The sequence below is a fragment of the Glycine max genome, chromosome 12 (assembly GCF_000004515.6).
Source record: "Glycine max cultivar Williams 82 chromosome 12, Glycine_max_v4.0, whole genome shotgun sequence".
Classification (NCBI taxonomy): Eukaryota; Viridiplantae; Streptophyta; class Magnoliopsida; order Fabales; family Fabaceae; genus Glycine; species Glycine max.
This window is the reverse complement of record NC_038248.2, coordinates 19,350,612-19,367,502: the sequence shown is the minus strand read 5'-3', so window position 1 is coordinate 19,367,502 and position 16,891 is coordinate 19,350,612. Positions and strand designations below refer to the sequence as shown.

The 16,891-nt window shown below is 41.3% G+C and overlaps 1 non-coding gene across 1 annotated transcript; it reads right to left on the bottom strand.

Annotated features, from left to right (window-relative positions):
• Positions 1 to 16,341: 16,341 nt before the first annotated feature.
• On the bottom strand, positions 16,342 to 16,448 carry LOC112998657 (small nucleolar RNA R71). The gene has a single exon (XR_003263751.1). It is a non-coding gene; the product is annotated as a small nucleolar RNA R71 (small nucleolar RNA).
• Between the last annotated feature and the right edge of the window lie 443 nt (positions 16,449 to 16,891).

Genomic DNA, 16,891 nt, shown 5'->3' with positions numbered 1-16,891 from the left:
TTGGAAACTGGTCTAATTCTTAGAACATGATAAAACATGGCTAGTTTGTCGGATTGTCATGAGGGATCGGGGTACAGTAATCTACCTGTCGTATGTTTGTCTTATTGCGGTCTTGTTCGAGTTTAGTCCAACAAGAGGAATCTGCGGACGATGCTTGATCAGGATTAGGCTAGACTATCATGAGGAATCGGGGTTTAGCATTTTAGGAGACACCATAGAAGACATAAGCATTGTTAAGTAGAGAATATCCTTTTAACATCAAGCACCTATTAGGAAGACCAACATGTCATCTATCTGTCTTTATACATCATTACTCGCGTGATTTTCCTTTTAATAGTTAGTTTACACACCTGTTCATAGTAAACACATCTCTGTTTATACTAGACACTTATTCAATGAAATAGCTTTACCAAGTAACACAAGTTCCCTGAAAGTTCGATACTCGGTTCTTACCGTTTTATACTACTTGCGCGATCTGGTGCACTCGCTGGAAGTGAACAAGTTTTTGGCGCCATTGCCTGGGAACTTATTTTTATTTGGAAACTTAGTTCATTTTTAGGTGCCTATTCTTTATTCGTTATTCTTTGATTATCTGTGAATATTTGTTATCAATTCATATTTGTCTTCTCTTATTGAATTGGATAACTGCTGTGTCTGTTAGTATTTTATATGCATAGATCCCCCATAGGCAATTTAGTTCCTCTAGACTTAGAAATTGAAGCTACATTGAGCAGGAACAGGGCCTAGAGGAGAAGGAAACTTCTGTAAGACAGAACAGTTGCATCCATTCTTGAGGAAGAAACTCATTTTTCTGATTCATTATCACCTGATTCACTATCATCAAGGGAATCCGCTACTCAATTGCCTAAAGCCACTATCATGGCAAACGAGCAACACTAGAGGATCACCCTTGAGGATTATTCAAGCAGCTCAGTACTGCAATTCTTTACTAGCATTGCACCTCTTGAAGTGCAAGCTCACAACATCAACTACCTGCATTCTTTAATTCATTTAATACAGGGGAATTTATTCCAAGGATTACCTAATGAAGACCCCTATGCACATTTGGCAACATTCATTGAAATATGCAATACTATTAAGAGTGCCAGTGTGCCAGATGAAGCTATTAGACTCGGTCTATTCTCATTCTCATTGGCAGGAGAAGCCAAGAGGTGGCTTCACTCGTTTAAGGGTAACAATCTAAAAACTTTGGAAGAAGTTGTTGAAAAGTTTCTAAAGAAATACTTCCCACAGTCCAAGACTACGGAAGGGAAAGCTGCAATCTCTTCATTTCATCAGTTCCCTGATGAATCTCTGAGTGAGGCATTGGAGAGGTTCAGAGGTTTATTGACAAGAACTCCTACCCATGGGTTTTCTGAGCCAATTCAGTTGAATATGTTCATAGATGGGCTGAGACCACAAACCAAACAATTGTTAGATGCTTCTGCAGGGGGAAAAATAAAGCTTAAGATCCCAGAAGAAGCAACTGAGCTAATTGAGAATATGTATGCCAGTTATCATGCCATTCTAAGCAACAGAACCCATCAACCCACAAAGAAAAGCTTGTTAGAATTATCATCACATGACACTTTATTGGCACAAAATAAGTTGCTTTCTAAAAAACTTGATATTTTAATAGAAACACTTGGTAAGTTGCCAACTAAACTGTCTATTGGTCAACCTTCATATTCTTCTGATTTATAGGTTACAGGTTATACCATCTATGGTGAGGCTAGGCCAATGTATTCCCATTGAAGAAAACACTCAAGAAATTCATTATATGGGAAATCAACAGGGACAAGGGTGTTAGTGCTTAGCACTACTGAGTTTAAAAAGGTTGGCTAAGATTTTGTTAAAACATAAGCACTTAGACAATGAAGGAAAGGTGGAGTTGCTGCACATGATGTCCAACGTTATGTCAAGGAATAAGATCGGGCTGCACAATGCACAAGGCAAGATAAAGTGTCAAGTGATGAATTGAAGTTGAAGGATCCACGATGTCGGATACAATGTCCTGACATCCTGCTCGAGAATACTGGAATTGCTGTACAATGCAAGATAAAAGTCAAGTGAAGCATTGAAGCTGCAGGATCCAAGATGTCGGATACGATGTCCTGACATCTGGCCCGAAAATACTGGACATATAAATCTGTTATATCTTTAACAGATTATTGTGCAGTTAGCAAGAGATAAGAAGATCTATCTTTAGGAACGAATTAAAAGATCATTATAGTTCGAATTTCAAAGTAGAAGAGTTCGTTCAGGGATTAAAGATTAAAGATTAAAGATTCAAACTAAAAGAACAAAAGGTATCTTTTAGGTCTTTAACTGCAGATTTTCAGGAAGAGGATAGATCTCCTCCAGCATCAAGAACTTGCAGCCCAGAATCGTACACGGCTATATAATCATGGAGGCTGCACGAGTTCTGCACCGAGTCCGGGATTAAAGAGTTATTTTGTGAGTTTTGGGACTTGAGTGTTTTGTGAGCCACCTTGATGGTATACTAACATCAAGTGTTGGACCTGAGTGTGTAGAGTTGATCTCTATTGTGTAGGGTTGATCCCTTTTGTACAGAGTTGATCTCTGGAGTGTCTTTGAATTAATTGTAAACACGAGAGTGTGAGTGAGAGGGAGTGAGCAGAGGTTCTCATATCTAAGATTGGGTCTTAGGTAGAGATCGCACGGGTAGTGGTTAGGTGAGAAGGTTGTAAACAGGGGTTGTTAGACCTTGAACTAACACTATTGAGAGTGGATTTCCTCCCTGGCTTGGTAGCCCCCAGATGTAGGTGAGGTTGCACCGAACTGGGTAAACAATTCTCTTGTGTTATTTACTTGTTTAATCTGTTCATACGGACACACATAAACTGCATGTTCTGAAGCATGATGTCGTGACATCCTGTACGACATCTGTCCCCTGGTATCAGAATTTCAATTGGTATCAGAGCCAACACTCGAAATCACAGAGTGAGATCTGGGGAGATAAATTCTGATGAACATGGAGAAAGAAGGAGGACCAGTGAACAGACCACCAATTCTTGATGGAAGCAACTATGAATACTGGAAAGCAAGAATGGTGGCCTTCCTCAAATCACTGGATAGCAGAACCTGGAAAGCTGTCATCAAAGGCTGGGAACATCCCAAGATGCTGGACACAGAAGGAAAGCCCACTGATGAATTGAAGCCAGAAGAAGACTGGACTAAAGAAGAGGACGAATTGGCACTTGGAAACTCCAAAGCTTTGAATGCACTATTCAATGGAGTTGACAAGAACATCTTCAGACTGATCAACACTTGCACAGTGGCCAAAGATGCATGGGAGATCCTGAAAATCACTCATGAAGGAACCTCCAAAGTGAAGATTTCCAGATTGCAACTCTTGGCTACAAAATTCGAAAATCTGAAGATGAAGGAGGAAGAGTGTATTCATGACTTCCACATGAACATTCTTGAAATTGCCAATGCTTGCACTGCCTTGGGAGAGAGGATAACAGATGAAAAGCTGGTGAGAAAGATCCTCAGATCCTTGCCTAAGAGATTTGACATGAAAGTCACTGCAATAGAGGAGGCCCAAGACATTTGCAACATGAGAGTAGATGAACTCATTGGTTCTCTTCAAACCTTTGAGCTAGGACTCTCGGATAGGGCTGAAAAGAAGAGCAAGAATCTGGCTTTCGTGTCCAATGATGAAGGAGAAGAAGATGAGTATGACCTGGATACTGATGAAGGTCTGACAAATGCAGTTGTGCTCCTTGGAAAGCAGTTCAACAAAGTGCTAAACAGAATGGACAAGAGGCAGAAACCACATGTCCAGAACATCCCTTTCGACATCAGGAAAGGCAGTAAATACCAGAAAAAATCAGATGTAAAGCCCAGTCACAGCAAAGGAATTCAATGCCATGGGTGTGAAGGCTATGGACACATCATAGCTGAATGTCCCACTCATCTCAAGAAGCACAGGAAAGGACTCTCTGTATGTCAATCTGATACAGAGAGTGAACAAGAAAGTGATTCTGACAGAGATGTGAATGCACTCACTGGGATATTTGAAACTGCTGAAGATTCAAGTGATACAGACAGTGAAATCACTTTTGATGAGCTTGCTACATCCTATAGAAAACTATGCATCAAAAGTGAGAAGATCCTTCAGCAAGAAGCACAACTGAAGAAGGTCATTGCAGATCTGGAAGCTGAGAAGGAGGCACATAAAGAGGAGATCTCTGAGCTTAAAGGTGAAGTCGGTTTTCTGAACTCTAAGCTAGAAAACATGACAAAATCAATAAAGATGCTGAACAAAGGCTCAGATACACTTGATGAGGTGCTGCTGCTTGGAAAGAATGCTGGAAACCAGAGAGGACTTGGATTTAATCCTAAGTCTGCTGGCAGAACAACCATGACAGAATTTGTTCCTGCCAAAAACAGGACTGGAGCCACGATGTCACAACATCGGTCTCGACATCATGGAATGCAGCAGAAAAAGAGCAAAAGAAAGAAGTGGAGGTGTCACTACTGTGGCAAGTATGGTCACATAAAGCCCTTTTGCTATCATCTACATGGCCATCCACATCATGGAACTCAAAGCAGCAACAGCAGAAAGAAGATGATGTGGGTTCCAAAACACAAGGCTGTCAGTCTTGTTGTTCATACTTCACTTAGAGCATCAGCTAAGGAAGATTGGTACCTAGATAGCGGCTGTTCCAGACACATGACAGGAGTCAAAGAATTCCTGCTGAACATTGAGCCCTGCTCCACTAGTTATGTGACATTTGGAGATGGCTCTAAAGGAAAGATCATTGGAATGGGAAAGCTAGTTCATGATGGACTTCCTAGTCTGAACAAAGTACTGCTGGTGAAGGGACTGACTGCAAACTTGATTAGCATCAGTCAGCTGTGTGATGAAGGATTCAATGTAAACTTCACAAAGTCAGAATGCTTGGTGACAAATGAGAAGAGTGAAGTTCTAATGAAGGGCAGCAGATCAAAGGACAATTGTTACCTATGGACACCCCAAGAAACCAGCTACTCCTCTACATGTCTATCCTCCAAAGAAGATGAAGTCAGAATATGGCATCAAAGGTTTGGACATCTGCACTTAAGAGGCATGAAGAAAATCCTTGACAAAAGTGCTGTTAGAGGCATTCCCAATCTGAAAATAGAAGAAGGCAGAATCTGTGGTGAATGTCAGATTGGAAAGCAAGTCAAGATGTCCCACCAGAAGCTTCGACATCAGACCACTTCCAGGGTGCTGGAACTACTTCACATGGATTTGATGGGGCCTATGCAAGTTGAAAGCCTTGGAGGAAAGAGGTATGCCTATGTTGTTGTGGATGATTTCTCCAGATTTACCTGGGTAAACTTTATCAGAGAGAAATCAGAAACCTTTGAAGTATTCAAAGAGTTGAGTCTAAGACTTCAAAGAGAGAAAGACTGTGTCATCAAGAGAATCAGGAGTGACCATGGCAGAGAATTTGAAAACAGCAGGTTCACTGAATTCTGCACATCTGAAGGCATCACTCATGAGTTCTCTGCAGCCATTACACCACAACAGAATGGGATAGTTGAGAGGAAAAACAGGACCTTGCAAGAGGCTGCTCGGGTCATGCTTCATGCCAAAGAACTTCCCTATAATCTCTGGGCTGAAGCCATGAACACAGCATGTTACATCCACAACAGAGTCACACTGAGAAGAGGGACTCCAACCACCCTGTATGAAATCTGGAAAGGGAGGAAGCCATCTGTCAAGCACTTCCACATCTTTGGAAGTCCATGTTACATCTTGGCAGATAGAGAGCAAAGGAGAAAGATGGATCCCAAGAGTGATGCAGGAATATTCCTGGGATACTCTACAAACAGCAGAGCATATAGAGTATTCAATTCCAGAACCAGAACAGTGATGGAATCCATCAATGTGGTTGTTGATGATCTGTCTCCAGCAAGAAAGAAGGATGTCGAAGAAGATGTCAGAACATCGGGAGACAATGTAGCAGATGCAGCTAAAAGTGGAGAAAATGCAGAAAACTCTGATTCTGCTACAGATGAATCAAACATCAACCAACCTGACAAGAGATCCTCCACTAGAATCCAGAAGATGCACCCCAAGGAGCTGATTATAGGAGATCCAAACAGAGGGGTCACTACAAGATCAAGGGAGGTTGAGATCGTCTCAAACTCATGTTTTGTCTCCAAAATTGAGCCCAAGAACGTGAAAGAGGCACTGACAGATGAGTTCTGGATCAATGCTATGCAAGAAGAATTGGAGCAATTCAAAAGGAATGAAGTCTGGGAGCTAGTTCCTAGGCCTGAGGGAACTAATGTGATTGGCACCAAGTGGATCTTCAAGAACAAAACCAATGAAGAAGGTGTCATAACCAGAAACAAGGCCAGACTGGTTGCTCAAGGCTACACTCAGATTGAAGGTGTAGACTTTGATGAGACTTTTGCCCCAGTTGCTAGACTTGAGTCCATCAGATTATTACTTGGTGTAGCTTGCATCCTCAAATTCAAGCTGTACCAGATGGATGTGAAAAGCGCATTTCTGAATGGATATCTGAATGAAGAAGTCTATGTGGAGCAGCCAAAGGGATTTGCAGACCCGACTCATCCAGATCATGTATACAGGCTCAAGAAGGCTCTCTATGGATTGAAGCAAGCTCCAAGAGCTTGGTATGAAAGGCTAACAGAGTTCCTTACTCAGCAAGGGTATAGGAAGGGAGGAATTGACAAGACTCTCTTTGTCAAGCAAGATGCTGAAAACTTGATGATTGCACAGATATATGTTGATGACATTGTGTTTGGAGGGATGTCGAATGAGATGCTTCGACATTTTGTTCAACAGATGCAATCTGAATTTGAGATGAGTCTTGTTGGAGAGCTGACTTATTTTCTGGGACTTCAAGTGAAGCAGATGGAGGACTCCATATTCCTCTCACAAAGCAGGTATGCAAAGAACATTGTCAAGAAGTTTGGGATGGAGAATGCCAGCCATAAAAGAACACCTGCACCTACTCACTTGAAGCTGTCAAAGGATGAAGCTGGCACCAGTGTTGATCAAAGTCTGTACAGAAGCATGATAGGGAGCTTACTATATTTAACAGCTAGCAGACCCGACATCACCTATGCAGTAGGTGTTTGTGCAAGATATCAAGCCAATCCGAAGATAAGTCACTTGACTCAAGTAAAGAGAATTCTGAAATATGTAAATGGCACTAGTGACTATGGGATTATGTACTGTCATTGTTCAAATCCAATGCTGATTGGGTATTGTGATGCTGATTGGGCTGGAAGTGCAGATGACAGAAAAAGCACTTCTGGTGGATGCTTCTATTTGGGAAACAACCTTATTTCATGGTTCAGCAAGAAGCAGAACTGTGTGTCCCTATCTACAGCAGAAGCCGAGTATATTGCAGCAGGAAGCAGCTGTTCACAGCTAGTTTGGATGAAGCAGATGCTGAAGGAGTACAATGTCGAACAAGATGTCATGACATTGTACTGTGACAACATGAGTGCTATTAATATTTCTAAAAATCCTGTTCAACACAGCAGAACCAAGCACATTGACATTAGACATCACTATATCAGAGATCTTGTTGATGATAAAGTGATCACACTGAAGCATGTTGACACTGAGGAACAAATAGCAGATATTTTCACAAAGGCCTTGGATGCAAATCAGTTTGAAAAACTGAGGGGCAAGCTGGGCATTTGTTTGCTAGAAGAATTATAGCAACTACAGCAATCTGAACGTGCCCAAACGAATCACTTAACATTAATAGCACGTTCACCACAAAGCAAATTCGACCGTTGCCTCACACGCCCCTCTACATTCTTCATTCAAATTTATATCTGCTTGGCATTCGTGTTTTCACCAGCATTTTCCAATAATTCTCTGAGATTTACGAAATCATTCCAAACGCTCTGTTTTTCCATGGCTACCTCACCAAAAGAAACTGCAGCTTCTGGTTCACCATCTGTCCCGTCATCTCCACACCAGGAACAACCTGAATTCAACATCCAACCCATCCAAATTATTCCTGGTCAAGCCTCTGTCCCTGAGAAACTGGTTCCCAGAAGACCACAGGGAGTGAAGATTGCTGAAAACCCTAGCCCTGCAACGAGTCCTAGGGAAGTAGACACGGAGATGGACAAGAAAATACGCAGCATTGTGAGTAGCATTTTGAAAGACGCCTCTGTGCCTGAAGCTGATGAAGATGTCCCAACATCGTCCAACCCAAATGTTTCTGTGCCTGATGTCAAGAAAGATGTTCCAACATCTTCCGCTCCAAATGCTGAAGCACTCCCTTCACCCGGTGAAGAGGGATCAACTGAGGAAGATGATCAAGCCGCAGAGGAGACTCCTGCACCACGGGCACCAGAACCTGCTCCAGGTGATCTCATTGACTTAGAAGAAGTCGAATCTGATGAAGAACCCATTGCCAACCGGTTGGCACCTGGCATTGCAGAAAGGTTACAAAGCAGAAAAGGGAAGACCCCCATTAAGAGGTCTGGACGAATCAAAACAATGGCCCAGAAGAAGAGTACTCCAATCACTCCTGCCACATCCAGAAGAAGCAAGGTTGCTATCCCCTCCAAGAAGAGGAAAGAAATTTCCTCATCCGATTCTGATGAGGATGTCGAACTAGATGTCTCGACATCTAAGAAGGCCAAGACTTCAGGGAAGAAGGTGCCTGGAAATGTTCCTGATGCACCATTGGACAACATTTCATTCCACTCCATTGGCAATGCTGAAAGGTGGAAATTCGTGTATCAACGAAGACTGGCCTTGGAAAGAGAACTGGGAAGAGCTGCCTTGGATTGCAAGGAGATCATGGACCTCATCAAGGCTGCTGGACTGCTGAAGACTGTCAGCAAGTTGGGAGATTGCTATGAAGGCTTAGTCAGGGAATTCATTGTCAACATTCCCTCTGACATATCTAACAGAAAAAGTGATGAGTATCAAAAGGTGTTTGTCAGAGGAAAGTGTGTTAAATTCTCCCCTGCTGTGATTAACAAATATCTGGGCAGACCTACTGATGGAGTGATAGATATTGATGTTTCTGAGCATCAAATTGCCAAGGAAATCACTGCCAAACGAGTCCAGCATTGGCCAAGGAAAGGGAAGCTTTCAGCAGGAAAGCTAAGTGTGAAGTATGCCATTCTGCACAGGATTGGAGCTGCAAACTGGGTTCCCACCAATCATACTTCCACTGTTGCCACAGGTTTGGGTAAATTTCTGTATGCTGTTGGAACCAAATCCAAATTTAATTTTGGAAACTATATCTTTGATCAAACTGTTAAGCATTCAGAATATTTTGCTATCAAATTACCCATTGCCTTCCCTACTGTATTGTGTGGCATTATGTTGAGTCAGCATCCCAATATGTTAAACTACACTGACTCTGTGATGAAGAGAGAATCTCCTCTATCCCTGCATTACAAACTGTTTGAAGGGACACATGTCCCAGACATTGTCTCGACATCTGTCTCGACATCAGGGAAAGCTGCTGCTTCAGGTGCTGTGTCCAAGGATGCTCTGATTGCTGAACTCAAGGACACATGCAAGGTGCTGGAAGCAACCATCAAAGCCACCACAGAGAAGAAGATGGAGCTAGAACTGCTGATCAAAAGGCTCTCAGAGAGTGGCATTGATGATGAAGAAGCAGCTGAGGAAGAAGGAGAAGCAGCTGAAGAAGAAGAAGAAGCTGCTGAGGAAGAGGAAGATGCAGCAGAAGAGACAGAATCCGATGATGATTCTGAAGCCACCCCATGATCATCAGACCTTTAATTTTGTTTTTACTTTTATTAGATATAGGGGCATGTTCCTTTGAACAATTCATTGTTATTGGTCTGTACTATTTGCACATTAATTTCATGCATCCTACTTTTGCCAAATTTATGTCTAAAAAGGGGGAGTAATAGTATTATGCTTGCTATTATGCATGATTCTGAGTAGTAGGATACTATGTATGATGTATGGCAGTAGGAAACGATGTATGCATGATTCATGATTTTGAGGGGGAGCTGTATGACGTTGAGGGGGAGACTGCTGCTGCTGATGATGACTGATGATTGATGTAAGCTACTAGAAGATGCTGCAGTAGGAGCATGAAGACAGGGGGAGCAGATAGCGGATGTCACATGAGATGTCTCGACATCCTGGAAAAGACTAGTAGCTGATAGAAGATGAAGCAGTAAGCATGGAGACAGGGGGAGCAGAAGCAGAAAGCTGATGTCACGCGAGATGTCTTGACATCCTGGAGAAGACTTGTAGATTAGCAACTTGAAGAATTTCCGCTGTGCTTGATTACTCTGATAATGAATGTTGCTGATCCCACTTGCATAACTGCTCGTACCTGCTCAGGAAGTGTCTAAGTATGTTTTAGACAAAATTTGCCAAAGGGGGAGATTGTTAGTGCTTAGCACTACTAAGTTTAAAAAGGTTGGCTAAGATTTTGTTAAAACATAAGCACTTAGACAATGAAGGAAAGCTGGAGTTGCTGCACATGATGTCCAACGTTATGTCAAGGAATAAGATCGGGCTGCACAATGCACAAGGCAAGATAAAGTGTCAAGTGATGAATTGAAGTTGAAGGATCCACGATGTCGGATACAATGTCCTGACATCCTGCTCGAGAATACTGGAATTGCTGTACAATGCAAGATAAAAGTCAAGTGAAGCATTGAAGCTGCAGGATCCAAGATGTCGGATACGATGTCCTGACATCTGGCCCGAAAATACTGGACATATAAATCTGTTATATCTTTAACAGATTATTGTGCAGTTAGCAAGAGATAAGAAGATCTATCTTTAGGAACGAATTAAAAGATCATTATAGTTCGAATTTCAAAGTAGAAGAGTTCGTTCAGGGATTAAAGATTAAAGATTAAAGATTCAAACTAAAAGAACAAAAGGTATCTTTTAGGTCTTTAACTGCAGATTTTCAGGAAGAGGATAGATCTCCTCCAGCATCAAGAACTTGCAGCCCAGAATCGTACACGGCTATATAATCATGGAGGCTGCACGAGTTCTGCACCGAGTCCGGGATTAAAGAGTTATTTTGTGAGTTTTGGGACTTGAGTGTTTTGTGAGCCACCTTGATGGTATACTAACATCAAGTGTTGGACCTGAGTGTGTAGAGTTGATCTCTATTGTGTAGGGTTGATCCCTTTTGTACAGAGTTGATCTCTGGAGTGTCTTTGAATTAATTGTAAACACGAGAGTGTGAGTGAGAGGGAGTGAGCAGAGGTTCTCATATCTAAGATTGGGTCTTAGGTAGAGATCGCACGGGTAGTGGTTAGGTGAGAAGGTTGTAAACAGGGGTTGTTAGACCTTGAACTAACACTATTGAGAGTGGATTTCCTCCCTGGCTTGGTAGCCCCCAGATGTAGGTGAGGTTGCACCGAACTGGGTAAACAATTCTCTTGTGTTATTTACTTGTTTAATCTGTTCATACGGACACACATAAACTGCATGTTCTGAAGCATGATGTCGTGACATCCTGTACGACATCTGTCCCCTGGTATCAGAATTTCAAAGGGTATACCCAAGGAAGATTTTCAGGCTTCCAGCAGGGTCCTTATAATCAACAAGGACAGTGGAGGTCACACCCTGGTAATCAGTTCAACAAAGACCAGGGTGGACCTTTGAACATGCCAATCCAACAAGGGCCTAACATCTTTTAGAGGACTACTAAGTTGGAAGAAGCTTTACAGCAGATGCCACTCTATTCCAAGTTCTTGAAGGATGTGGTAACAAGGAAACTAGAAATAACCATGCCCTTCGAAGAAGCTTTACAGCAGATGCCACTCTACTCCAAGTTCTTGAAGGATATGGTAACAAGGAAACATAAGTATATTCACCAGGAAAACATCATAGTGGAAGGAGATTGTAGTGCTGTGATTCAAAAGATCCTTCCACCCAAGCATAAAGACCCTGGGAGTCTAACTATTCCTTATTCAATTGGAGACGTCACTGTGGGAAAGCTCTTATTGACATGGGAGCCAGCATTAATTTAATGTCACTCTCCATGTGCAGAAGGTTGGGAGAGTTGGAGATCATGCCCACTAGGATGACTTTACAAATGGTTGACCGCTCCATTACCAGACCATGTGGAGTAATTGAAGATGTGCTGGTCAGAGTGAAACATTTTATCTTCCCGACAGACTTTATGGTAATGGATATCTGTGAAGATACTAACATCCCTGTAATATTGGGAAGGCCATTCATGTTAACTGCAAGTTGCATAGTTTATATGGGTAGAAAGAAGTTGGAGATGGGTTTTGACGATCAGAAAATTGATTTTGATTTGTTTGTTGAAGACAAGCCTGCTCCAGAACAAAATGCTTGCTTACAGGTAATAGAAGTGGGTCAAGAGGTTTTGGAGGTAAGAACCAAAACATGATATTACCCAATGAGGTAAATGCGTCGAGCTAATGACGTTAAAGAAGCGATTCCTGGGAGGCAACCCAGTTTTCATTTTTGTTATCTTTGTTTTTCATGCATATACCATGTGGAACTTGCTTGATAATCTATACATTGGAGTATATCAACTTATCCTTGAGTGTTAGATAAAAGCGTTTCAATTTCTTGAAAAAAAGGATTGAAAAATAACTTAGAAAACAGTTTTTGAAAAACAGTCCTTTCGCTCAGTGCAAGCCTAACACTAAGCACATCTTTGGTCATGCGCTAAGCCGCGAGGCTCAAGCGCTTAGCGCCCAACCCTTGCATCTGAGGCTGATTTAGTCCGCTAAGCATGCCAAGGCTGAGCTAAGCCAATTTCAATTCAATCTGAGTTTTGCTAAGTGACGACCTGACTGCTAAGCGTATTGTATTCTTTGGCTAAGTGCGACTTTTTGCCGCCAAGATCAATTCCTTGCGGCCTAAACTGAGTTTCATGGAGCTAAGTGCTAGTCATGGCGGCTAAGCTGAATTCCTTGCGGCAATGTATGCGCTAAGTGATTCCTTATCCGCTAAGCACTCTCTCCTCTGTACTTAAGATGCATCATTTTAGCTAAGCCGACCCCGAGCCCGGCTTAGCGAGAGTTGCAGGTTTTTTTTATCTGTAGAACTTGCTAAGCGGTCTTATCTGCATGCTAAGCCAAGCCCTCTGTGTTAAAAAAAATTGATTGATTTTGAATTTCAAACATCGGCTAAGCGCGCGGGTCCACTAAGCGAGCCTCTTTGAGAAACCAAATGTCTCTCTAGCTCGCTTAGCGCAGAGGTCTACTAAGCGAGAAGGTCGAAAACTGCTTAAGTGAGTGTAACGACAGTTACACTCACAATTGCCAGATTTTTGCAAACTCTTTCTCTGCATTCTCACTCACAAAAAATTTGAGCATTTTGCATCTGTGCTTTCTTTTTGCATAGCCTACTTTCAATCACAAAGCATCAACGATACAAGTAAGTTCCTTACTTCCTTTTCTCTTTTACTTTGTTGAACTTTAGGGTAGAAAACCATAGATTTAGCTTTAGATTTTTAGGGTTTTAAAGTTTTTCTAGAAGTAGTTAAAGATTAGGACTTTATATGCGTTTGTACTATATTGATTATTTTGGGAACATTGCATGTTTGATATGCCTTTTAGAGGCTTGAAAAGTGCAAGAAAACGAACTGCGTTTTTTGGAAAACACGATGAACTTGCTAAGCGAGCATGCAGCGCTAAGCGAGTTCATCAGTACTCATTGAATATATGTGTTCTCTGAAGAACTCGCTAAGTGCTTGATGTGCCATCATTTTCTTCTATTTTGTAAACCCTTTTTGCACCATTTTAATTATTGATTGGTCCTAATTGTCAATTAATTAGGCAGTTTTATTATTTGGGCTCATTTAGCTAATTTGATGTTTTTAATCTAATTTTAGGAATTAATGAAACATTGGGCTTAATCCGGATTTTGGTTGTGGACTTGAAGAGGGCAAATAAAGCAGCGCTTACCTTAGTTAATTTCTAATTAGGAAATTTCGCAATTTTATTTTATGTTGTTCAGTGTTTATTTCGTTTTGGGCCAGAGTATTGTAATAGGGCCCAGTGACTTTTAGTGACTCTTTTTAAATAGCTGCCTTGGGATTCGTGGAGGGCATTCTATTCTGCTATGCTATTTTCATTATTCAGAGCTTTGGTTTTAGGTTTTCACGTTTTACTGTTCCCTTGTTACAGTTTTCGTTCTTAATGCAAATTTCCGTTTTCTGCTTCTAATTACGAGTTCATTCTTGCTTCTTCTTCTACTTTCATTTACGTTTCTGTTCATTTACGTTTCTGTTCATTTACGTTCTTGTTCATTTACGTTTCTGCTTCATGCTTCATTTGCATTTTCTGTTTGAATCCATGGAAGGCTAGATTTTCTGGTGTTGTTTCCTTTTGAGGACGAAGCCCAACTCTCTTTGAGGTTTCGTTTGTAATGTGGTTTCCTGGCAGTTTTCCCTTCACCAGTTATCCCAATTTCGTGAATATTAATCAGTGCACACTTCGTGTTCTATTAATTGCCTCTGAGCCTAACTTGCGTCCATGCTTAATGGACGAAGGGCTAATTGGTGTATGTGGTGCCTAATCACGTATTGAAAACCCTAAGTTGATTTTCGCTTAGTAAATTGAAATAGGGTTGGATTAAGTGGTTGACTGTTAGGGACGAATTCTCCATAACCCAGGATAAGAGAGTGGCTTCTGAATCAGAGGAAACAACCCGTTTTTAATATTATTAGTTTCGTATTCCATTTTATTTGTTCTGCTCTTTAATTACCAAACAACCAAACCCCCCCCCCATCGTTACTGTTACTGCAAGTATATTATGAACATTTGGCTTGTCACTGCTCGTTGGGAAACGACCTAGGATCACTTCCTAGTTACTACATTTTCATGTTTATTTGATTCGGGTATGGCCTCGATCAAATTTGGCGCCGTTGCCGGGGAGCAGTGTCCAAAGGTTCATAATAGCTAGCTAGTGTTGTGTGTTTAATCCTTTCGTGTTTTATGTTTAATTGTTAGTATTGTGTTAGTATGTGTGTTAGTGTTGTTTAGTGTCCTGGTATTTTGTTTAATGTGTGTTCTGTTTCAGTTTTCCCATTAAGCGTTTCCCCTGTTTCAGTCTTGGGTGTTTTGCTGTGAAGATTGTGCTTGAAAACAGAGTAGTAGTAGAAATCAGCTTGCGGAAAAACAGAGTAGTAGTAGAAATCAATTAGAGACGGATTTTAGCGACCACCCATGCTGAATTATTTGGGATTTTTTTTTTAGTAGTTAGGGTTGTTATTTTTGGATGAATTTTTTTTGTGGTAACTTCTTTTAATCCATATTTTGTGGGAAAAATAGCTAGAGCCTTTAGTTTGGTCAGATTTGAAAGTTCCAAAAAACTAGCAAATTTTGTGTTTGTCAAAACTTCAAACGGCCATAACTTTTGCTCCGGTAATCAGAATCGCAATTATTATATATGCATTTGGGGTAGAAAAAAATTTCCTACGCCATAGCAGCCTGCCATAGGCCGGCTGAGGTCTCCATCGTCCAAAAAAAGCGATTCTGTCAAAAGTTTTTTATTTTTCAAGTTTTATTCACTTATTTTTCTTAACCTACCATTTTTAGCTTTCATAGTTAGACTTTGAATTTTTGTCTGAAATTTTTTGTGCTATCTTCTCATCATTTTATAAGGTTGCTCACAAAATTTCAAGTCATTTGGATATCATTTGAGGGTAGCTGTAGTTTAAACCTACACCTTTATTTACATGACAAGGCAACTAGTTGTGTGCATGCTGAATGTAGTGTATGACTAGAGGCAATCCGTCTGACTTACAAACCTTTGATCCTAAGATAGATAGGACATTTCATAGATTAGTTAGGCATCATTTTATACCTTTTGATCATTCTGAGCATTCCATAACCGGTGAATCTGTGCATTCTGTTATTGGTGATTTTGAACATCCTGATCTTGAGCATTATAATTTTGAGCATTCTGATTCTTAGCATTCTAATTTTGCACATTCTGAGAACATGGCACAACCTCCACCTCGTGAGAGGACTCTAAGGGAAATGGCTGCACCTGATTTCACCTATGAAAGCTTGTGCATCCAATACCCTGATAAGGATGTCCCATATGTTCTTAAAACTGGACTGATTCATTTGCTTCCAAAGTTTCATGGCCTTGCAGGTGAAGACCCGCACAAAAATTTGAAAGAATTTCACATTGTCTGCTCCACCATGAAACCCCCAGATGTCCAAGAGGATCACATATTTCTGAAGGCTTTTCCTCATTCATTAAAGGGAGTGGCAAAGGACTGGCTGTATTACCTTGCTCCAAGGTCCATCACGAGCTGGGATGACCTTAAGAGAGTATTCTTAGAAAAAAATTTCCCTGCTTCCAGGACCACAGCCATCAGGAAGGATATCTTAGGTATTAGACAACTCAGTGGAGAGAGCCTGTATGAGTACTGGGAGAGATTTAAGAAATTATGTGCCAGTTGCCCCCACCATCAGATTTCAGAACAGCTTCTTCTCCAATATTTTTATGAAGGACTCAGTAATATGGAGAGAAGTATGATAGATGCTGCCAGTGGTGGAGCCCTTGGAGACATGACTCCTGCTAAAGCCAGAAATTTAATTGAGAAGATGGCCTCTAACTCCCAGCAGTTTAGCGCCAGAAATGATGCCATAGTCATTAGAGGAGTGCATGAGGTAGCTACAAACCCATCTGCATCATCTGAAACTAAGAAGCTTGAAGGCAAACTGGATGCGTTGGTCAACTTGGTAACCCAGCTGGCCTTGAATCAGAAATCTGTACCTGTCGCAAGGGTTTGTGGTTTGTGCTCCTCTGCTGACCACCATACAGACCTTTGCCGTTCCATGCAGCAACCTGGAGCAATTGAGCAGCTTGAAGCTTATGCTGCAAATATTTACAATAGACCTCCTCAACCTCAGCAGC